At 39.8% G+C, this 9,116-nt stretch overlaps 1 pseudogene; it reads right to left on the bottom strand.

Annotated features, from left to right (window-relative positions):
• Positions 1 to 3,580: 3,580 nt before the first annotated feature.
• LOC129084496 (uncharacterized) lies at positions 3,581 to 3,695 on the bottom strand (annotated as a pseudogene).
• Positions 3,696 to 9,116: the final 5,421 nt, after the last annotated feature.

The raw sequence follows: 9,116 nt of genomic DNA, 5'->3' as shown, positions 1-9,116 counted from the left end.
AGAAAAGAATCAAACAAGTGAATTTGTGAATCATTTCTTTAAAGACTATATTTATAGACAGGTATAGAGATAGAGTGATGATAAGATTTGTTATTAACTGAGGCAGGACTCTTTCAGTTGAAAGTCACACACACACATACACGGAAAAAAAAACCCAAAACCCACAAATGAGCTTAACTCCAAAAGTAACTTCTGGGTTCACATAATTGCAAAGTCTAAGCGATGAGATGTAGTTGGATGGATCCATCCCTCTCTTGCTCTTTCTACATTTTGGTTCTGCCTTTTTCCTCATCCTTCTCCTTGTCCTCCTCCTCCCTTCCTTGTCCTTCTTCGTTATCTCCTCCACTGCCTCTTCTTCTTTTTCCCCAAGGTGCTTCATTTTGTAGATGAATTCTTCCAGGTAGTTGGGGAAAGTAGCCTTTGACAAAAGTAGGTTTTCATACTCTTTAGAGCTAATTGTTTATTGGTTACATTAAAGAACTAATGAGCATGCTTCAGACCAGTAGAACTATATTAACATGGAGGGCAAGATAAGGGGCCCAGAAAAAGGCCATCCCTGAAGACCCCTCTAACTGTAACTTCTGTCTTGTCAGTCATGACCTCAGCCTATAAGAAGAGCCTTTCTCTCCACTGGCTTGCACCTGAGGGGCTTCTGCACTTTGCTTGAGCACAAGAATGGCTTGAGTTCACTCATTCAACACAGGTACTTAAGCTTCTACTATGAGTACAAAAGTCAGTAAGACAGATGAGGTCCTTGTCCTCATGGAAATTACATTTGAGTAGGTGTGTGTATTGGAGGTGTTGCTTCCTTAGATGCTATGGTCAGTAAAGTCCTCTCCAAGAAGTTGACATCAGTGCCACTACCTTAAAGACAAGGAGGACTTAGCTATATGAAGTTTACTTCCTAGGAAGGCTGAAACAATCTTTGAGGAGGTTCCAGATGAGCTTCTGCCTTAATCAAAGAAACAGCTGGGCATGTAAAGATCACACACTTAACTGGGTAGCTCCCTGACAGCATCGTTTCAATATGCCAAGGTTGATTGGTTTGATCCCCTGGTCAGGGCCCATACAAGAATCAACCAATGAATGCATAAGTAAGTGGAACAATAAATCAAGGTCTCTCTCCCTCTCATCAATAAATAAAAAAGAAAATGATGAGATTGAATATGATAGACTCTATAGAAAGTGTGTTCAGTCTTTCTTTTATGTCTTCGAGGTATACCTTTCCTGTCTGAAACCTCTGGTCCCATATCTAGTGTGGACATCAGTCGTTTGACCCAACCATTCCTGCCACAGGTATGGGCATGTAACACAGGCTGACCACCCTATTCCCTTGGACCTGGGACCAGGAATAGGAATGCTCCCCACCCTCAGAGGGCCAATTGGCATTCTTATGAAGAGATCGATATGGATCCCTTTTGGAGTCTTGGTTTTTGAGCTTCTAGGGGTACTTCTGCTGTCAAGTGGAGCAAGCCCACCTGAGAATTAAGCCAAAGTGAAAAAGGCTTGTTGGAAAGTAGAGAGATGGCATCTGACTTATATATTTGGAACCCTTGCATCCAGTTGTACCTGAAGTTAGACCTCACAATTAAACTTCCCATTGATGTGAGACTTAATTTTTCTTTTCTTGTGATCATAAGATAAATGTTGGTAAGTGGAGGTAAAATACAGCAAGTGTCAGTCTCTAAAATGTAGAATAAGTTGAGACGTGATAAGGAGCAACAAGGATTTTTCTGTCCTCACCTGAGAACTGGCCATCTGGATTACAGGCTAGGCACATATCAGTCACCTGTCATATTTTGGAAATCTGCTATGTGCCTCAGGTGGCTAGTGATTTAGCAGCTTGTAGAAAATGTCAAGATTTTGGAGTAAGTTGATGACATGTTGATGCTTTTTAAAATATCAGGAAAAATACAGGTTTTATTAGACAGTTAAACAGAGCTAGTACACCCTCCCGCTACTGCACTCCTAGATATTTTAAAAGAAATGACAATATATATCCACATAAAAACTTGGTCATGAATGCTTATAGCAACACTATTCATAACAGCCAAGAGTTAAAAACAACCCAAATGCCCATCAACTGATGAGTGGATAAAAAAAATATGGTACATCTACACAAGGAAATATTTAGCAATACAATGAAATGAAGATACTAATATAGGCTACAACATGGATGAACCTTGAAAACATTATTTCTGAGTGAAAGGAGCCAATCACAAAGGACCATGTAATATATGACTTCATTTATATGAAATATCCAGAATAGGCAAATTTGTAGAGACAAAAGGCCGGTAAGTAGTTGCCAGCAGCTGGGAGGAATGGGAGGACGGGGAGGTGAGGTCTAAGGGCAGTGGAGTTTTTTTCAGAGTAATGAAAATGTCCTAAAATTGATTATGGAGATGGATGCACAACTTTGTGAATAAATTAAAAGCCACCAATTTGTACACGTTATATGGGTGAATTATATGGGGAAATTATATCTCAATAAAACTTTTTTTAATGCAGACTCTAGCTTAAACAGAAAGCAGAAAAGGAATGGCACATGGCTTTGCTGAGTGGCCCTTCCTGTCTCTAACCTGCCATCTAAGATACCCAGGAGTCAGCTAATCATGTGCATTTGGAGAAGTCTAAGAACAGTGTTGTCTACTTGAGCCTGAAGCTAAAGTTCAAGACAGGGAGATGGGAAATACAGTGAAAGATAAGACTGACAAGGATAGAAGCTTGACTCCTGAACCTCACCAGGACACCTGTTGTTATATCTTTACCTGACAAGGGTAGGAATAATTCCACTAGTAAGAGACAACCTCTGGATTGTAGCTGTTTCTATTTCTCTATAGCCCAGAAAAAGATTATGAGTCTTAGGGTGCTGGGTCACATTTAGGGACAGAAACTGGGAAGAATACAGTTAAACCGAGGACTGTGGGGGATGGACGGAAGATCAAAGTCTGTGGCAAAGAGAAAAAGCCACCGGGCTGGGGATTTAGGTCCAAGAGTCATGACCTGCCAGATCTTTGGCTTTTGCTCCTAACCCATGGAGTTGACAATGTATAGGAACTTACTCTGTGGCCAGAACAAACTGTTTACTCTTTTTTTATCCAGCTGGTTGGTATGTGTTATAGAGTGTTGGCCACTGAAAGATTGTTTCCTATTTTCAAATAAAAATTTTATTGTAATTTCTTGCTTCACTTCATGTATTGAAATATTGAATATGTCAGGGGTAGTTACATTTCCCACTTATCATTATGTTGCTAGAAGATGAGTTGTATCTGGACCCAAAATCCTGAACTCTAGAGTACAAAGTGACAGCTGGGTAAGTTTTGGAATTTCTTCTTTTGAGGAGGAAGAGAGTTTGAAGTCATTTGTGGGAAAGAAATTTGTATTGTCATAGGGAGGAATATTTTTTAAAAATGGATGTACGGAAATAAGTGTGTGTGTGTGTGTGTAGGATGCTGGGTAGTTCAGCGATGGAATGGACCTTCTCTGGTGGGTATATGACACGTGTGTCTCCACACTCTGATAGGTCATAAGGACATCACATATTAAAGCCAATTAGGATCATTTATATTTTTTAAATATATATTATAGGAAAGGTGGGTGGCAGCTGCAGGTATTATGCTGACCTGAGCTGTCAAAGTCTCTCTAGGTTGCTCCCATGTACAATTGGAGATAATTTTTTTAATTTAAATATTTTATTTATTTATTTTGAGAAAGAGGGGAGGGGAGGGAGAAAGAGGGGGAGAGAAACATAGATGTGGGAGTGAGACATTGATCGGCTGCCTCTCGCACACCCCCAACTGGGGACCTGGCCTACACCCTGGCGTGTGCCTGACCAGGAATTGAACCTGTGACCTATCAGTTTGGGGGATGATGCCCAATCCACTGAGCCACACCAGTCAGGGCTAGAATCATTTTTTTATTTTGTAAAATTTAAATGGGTTTGAGGGGAGAAAAGTCCCTTCTCCTTGTGATATCTCAAGTGATCTATAAGCTTGTGGCTACTGGGGCTTATTTTTGCTGCCATGTTCAGAGAACCTGTGAGAGAACAAAGCTAACAGAAAAGTAAATAAGAACCAAGAAAGAAAAGATTTGTGTGTTTTGTGTTTATATCCCCAGGACTAATAACAGTGCCTGGCACATAGTAGGTGCTCAATAAACGTATGTTAAATGAATAAAAATCAGAACTGAAACATAGGAAGACAGAGAATGCTGGTGACATGGTTTGAACTTCTGGATCTAATCATGTCTAGAGCCAGTCCTACCCCTTCGACTTCCCAAGGACATTAGTCAATAAATTCCCTTTATTTTAGTGAGTGTAGCAGATACTGCAAATTGGCTCATTCAGTAAGACTCGATCCCCATACTAGCATGGCTGTAGAGGCTCTGGGTAGAGGCTGGAAAACTAAAGTCCACATTACCCATATCCCTTTTCAGTGAGGGTTTCTGCATGTGGTGTGGCGTCCACTACATAGGTGCATCTGAGTAAGACCTGGAAGGGGTTATGAGCCCTATGGAGCGGCTGCTCTGGCAGCTCAGTGGCCAGGGCACTTTGGTTCTTCTGCAGCAGCTATGGCAGGAGCCCTGGTGTCTCATCAGTCCCTAGCTCCATGTGACAAGCAATGATGGCAGCAACTTCTGGGTCTGGCAGCTCCGTGGCCATGGCAGAGGCGGCCTAGTCTTTATTTACGTCAGCGGGGATGCAGCAGCAGCAATGGCAGCATTGTTTGAGGGAGATATTAGTAGTGGCTTCAGGAGTAGCTCTGAAAGTCCAGCCTGCTACTTGGGAGCCTTTCAATCATTTTGTAGTAAGTTAATGCCCTTTAGTAAGTATCCCTCTGCTTAAACTGGCTAGAGTGAATACTGTCATCTGGAAGTGAACTCTGACTGTTGTAACTAATTTAAGTGGATTTTCTGTCAATAGCAACTGCAAGAATCCAGTTGCTAACTTTGCAGAAGTCCTGAAGGTAAAAACAACAAAGGAGCAGAAATTAAACTATGAGAAAACTTCCAAGTATATGAATGCAGAAAAATGGTATTTTCATCGGAAAATATCAGACTAGCCGCAGACCTCTGTGCAACACCAAATACCTTAAAGTAACATAACAATATCTAGATAACTTGAGGGTAGAAATGCTGTCACGTGTTAGGACAAAAAAATGGCATTCTCAGATATAAAAGATTTCAGAATCAGACCACCTATATGTCCCATCTAAAAATTTTCTCAAAGAGGGGCTCTATTGCATTAGGAAATTTGTCAAAACTAAACAATTAAAAAATTAAAAATTTGTAGCAGAAAAAAACTGCTGACATACAACAAAACCAAGTAAACATATCAAAATAAAAGTTATAAATGTATTATAAAACTATGTAAAACAAAAACAGTCATGAAAGAAATATGTGGGTTTTTAAATAGGAAGATTTATCTATAAGGGTTCCTTGTAAGCAATAGAAATAAACTCTAAGCAAAGAAAGGGATTTCTCAGAGGGTTATGGGGTAGCCACACAATCCAATCAAAAACTAAAGAATCAAGTCTCAGAAAGGATAGAAATCAGGGCAAGTCCAGAACCCAGAAAGAACTAATCAACAACAATCTCAAGTCATTGCCTGGGATGCTCTGTTTTTGTCAGGTAGAAATAAAGTGCTTCTGATCTACTCTGCTTATTGGAATGTGGCAAGGAGCATCTTCTAGCTTTATTGGTGCTTGAGGCGGTAGTATTTTGTTCCATGCATACACTGAAGAAAATTACAACTAGAAGCACAATGTGATCTTGCCAGGAGCAACGCACTATCATTCTTCAAGACTGTGTGGGAGACTTTCAGCCCCCCAGCTGGCTTTCCCTCACATATTTGGCCACAATGGCATCATATTTCCATTACTAAACCAATTAATGCAAGGAGAATGGAATTACTTAGATTTGGGCTTCGTCTAATTAAGATTCACCCTTGGGTACTGGGGAAGAGCTCAGTATTTTTGAGACACATGGTTGTCTTATAGCTTCAAAATAAAAAAAGGCGTTGTGTTGAGCAAGTAAAAACAGCTGTTGGGTAGGCCACAAACAGTGGCCTTAATATCTGAAATTCCCCCAGGGATATAGCATTGCCTTTGATTTACTATTTTAATAGGGAGAGGGAACTCCAGTGTCTTTCTACCATAATAGTTAGGGAAAAAAAAACTGGGAATTTCCAAGTTATTGAGAATATTCTATTCGACACAGGAACTGGAAAAAATCCACAGAAAGAATGGATGCACAGCTTGACTGGGCCAAACTTTATTTTACTTGACTCAGGCACATCCTTGTTCTGATAGGTAGGTCTTAGTGGATTTCTGTGTGCCAGAAATTACTGTTAGCTCAGAGCAAGTACCTAAAGGTTTCCAAAAATCCCTAGTTATTTATCTCATTCCACGGCACAGTTATCCTATTATATGACCTTTAGTAATATCTGGGCATAATAGTAAAAAAAAAAACCCTTTTACTGTTATAGCATGGTACCCAGTCTCCCCTTTACACAAGAAATGCTGTAAATCTATGGATCCAGCTGCAGAAATTGGATGAGGAGTCATGACTCTCTGCTGTCTTGGCTCAGGTCAGACATTTATTCATTATACCTAGGGAATTTTAGTCACACAAATCAAGCAAGACTTTAGTGAGAACTCTATGTTCACATAGGCATAGCCAGAGATCTCTTGGAGTGAGATCATCTGATTACCAGATTGGTGTTCTTGCCTATTATAATCATGCGCTATTTGCCTTAGATTGTCAAGGGAAGGCTATCTCACCCCTGTGATCCCAAGATCCTCCTTTCCTAATTGAAACTAGTGAACACATTTTAATTGCAACATTTCCCACCAACAATTTCCAGCACTCAGAAAATAGTAAAGCTTTTTAAAAAATTTATTTTTATTTTTATTTTTTTAAAGATACTGGAATTTCCCTCAGCAGTTCGGGTCTTAAGGCCTTGAAGAAGAAATAGTCATTCCAGTCCTTCTTGGGGCAAGTGTGGGTATACAATCAGAACACTCACAATGGACCTCTTCCAGCATTCCTATCTCAAGGAGTCTTTATTTCCTTCCTGTATGTGTGCCAAGGGATTTTTGGCATCTCCTCTTTCTTTAATGAGGGCCAGTGTTGAGGCCTGATTTGCCTTATCCAACCCAGTTAAACACCCAACTGCTTCAGCCAGCACTTTGAATGCAGCACTTCTGGTAAGTGCATCTACGTTGACAAATTCATCCCAATCTAAAATTATGTCCAGTCTTCTTCGTTGAGTGCTTTCAACATATATCACTACAAAAATTTCACAAAAAGTTTCTTTAGTGAAAGTGGCAATTCCTGCAACCCTTGCAGTGTAAAACTCTTCTCTTTGTAAAAGGGGAGTCATGGCCAGGTACCTGAAGCCGATCTTATTGCTTGTTCGTGTCTTTATGCTTGCTGCAACATGGAGAATTGAAGAACTAATTATACTTAAAAAGCCAGGAATGGTGGGGACAAAATATGATAAGAACACTTCCCTAAACCCATTTTCTAGCGGCTTTCAAAAGGGTTCAGAGTAGGAAGTATTGAAATCACTTGAGGATCCTTTGCAAAATGTACATAGTTGCCTTTACCCCCAGGGACAAGTGAGAAGGTGGTGGAGGTAGGGAGGTCATACATATTAAAAAAATAAACCTCTCTAGCCTTGGCTGGTGTGGCTCTGTGGATTGAGTGCCAAGCTGCGAACCAAAAGGTCACCAGTTAGATTCCCAGTCATTGTGCACGCCTGAATTGCGGACCAGGTCCCCAGTTGGGGGTGTACGAGAGGCAACTGTTCGATGTATCTCTCGCACATTGTACATTGATGTTTCTTTCCCTCTCTTTCTCCCTCCCTTCCCCTCTCTCCAGAAATAAGTGAATAAAATCTTTTTAAAAAAAGCTCTCTAGGTTTTTTTTTTTAAAAACATACCACCCATACTCACAACTCATTACCCCCAGAAACACAGCTACATGCCCATCTTGACCATGAATATAAGATAAAGGGATAAAGTTGCTGTTTATATTTAATTATAAAAAGAGTGACTCTTTTTACATTGTGACAAACTGTGTAAATGTTTGCAGCTATTCTCTTCTCTATGAAAGAATAGAGGAGGAAGTATTGTTTCCCACCCCACTTTCTGACTTAGCTCTGCCACTTGGGTCAATGGAATATGAGAGGGAGTGACAATGTGATAGTTCTAAGCAGAAACTTCAAGAGGCAGTGTGGATTTTTGCCAACTTATTTGCTTTTTCTTCTACCAAAAGAATGGCATGTTCCTAATGGCAGCCATTCTTTGAGTCTGGTTCCCAGAATAAGCGAACAGTTGCAACCATTGACAGGTACCATGAACAATAAATAAATGCTTGTTTTTGGAAACTATAGAGATTTTGAGTTGTTACTGCAGCAAATCTGTCTCAAGGACATAAAATGATTTTTTTTGAGGGGTGGGCACCTTCGTGGGTTTGGTTAGATAGTAAAAGTGACATCAAAACTTGAGTTTAGGAGTTTGAATTAGAGAGAGCCAAATTTCTTTGTATAAGAAAGTGGGCAAACTTGTTCTATCTAGTAGAGGGGGGATTGGCCAGCGAAATAAAATGCAGAAAGCAAAGGCAATGAACCAGGAGGCTAGGGATCCAAAAATTGTTCAAGGACTTTTAGGCCAGGTGTATCTAATTTGGAATTTTATATGTTTTTTCCATTTTAGCTAAGTATACTACATGTGCATATATGTAATGTGTGAGTGTGTTTTGGTGGAAATCTAAGAAAACAATTGAGTTCCACATTTGAGTTAACTATCTAGAACAGAAGGAGTAAGAAGGAGCATGCCAAGTTCATCCATAAGCTGGTCCAACTGAGCAAAAGCAGGAACCTGAGGTTTGAGAAGACCATGGGAATGTAAGAAATTATAAGGACAGTTTTATTTCCACAAACCAAGTAGTGGGCATTTGAAACACTCTTTCTTAGATTTTAAAGCCTAGATTTGAAAGTCCTAAATAAATGTTAGGAGATCAATTCTAACTATACACTAAAGTAATAATTATACTTATGCCAGAAATTAAAAATGATTTAATGTTAGGAAAGTTATAATGATGTCTTAAGGATA

This window comes from Pteronotus mesoamericanus, unplaced genomic scaffold (assembly GCF_021234165.1).
Source record: "Pteronotus mesoamericanus isolate MK-2021 breed Mesoamerican mustached bat unplaced genomic scaffold, CSHL_Meso_final scaffold_174, whole genome shotgun sequence".
Lineage (NCBI taxonomy): Eukaryota > Metazoa > Chordata > Mammalia > Chiroptera > Mormoopidae > Pteronotus > Pteronotus mesoamericanus.
The sequence above is the reverse complement of the archived record's forward strand: the minus strand, read 5'-3'. Positions and strand labels throughout refer to the sequence as shown.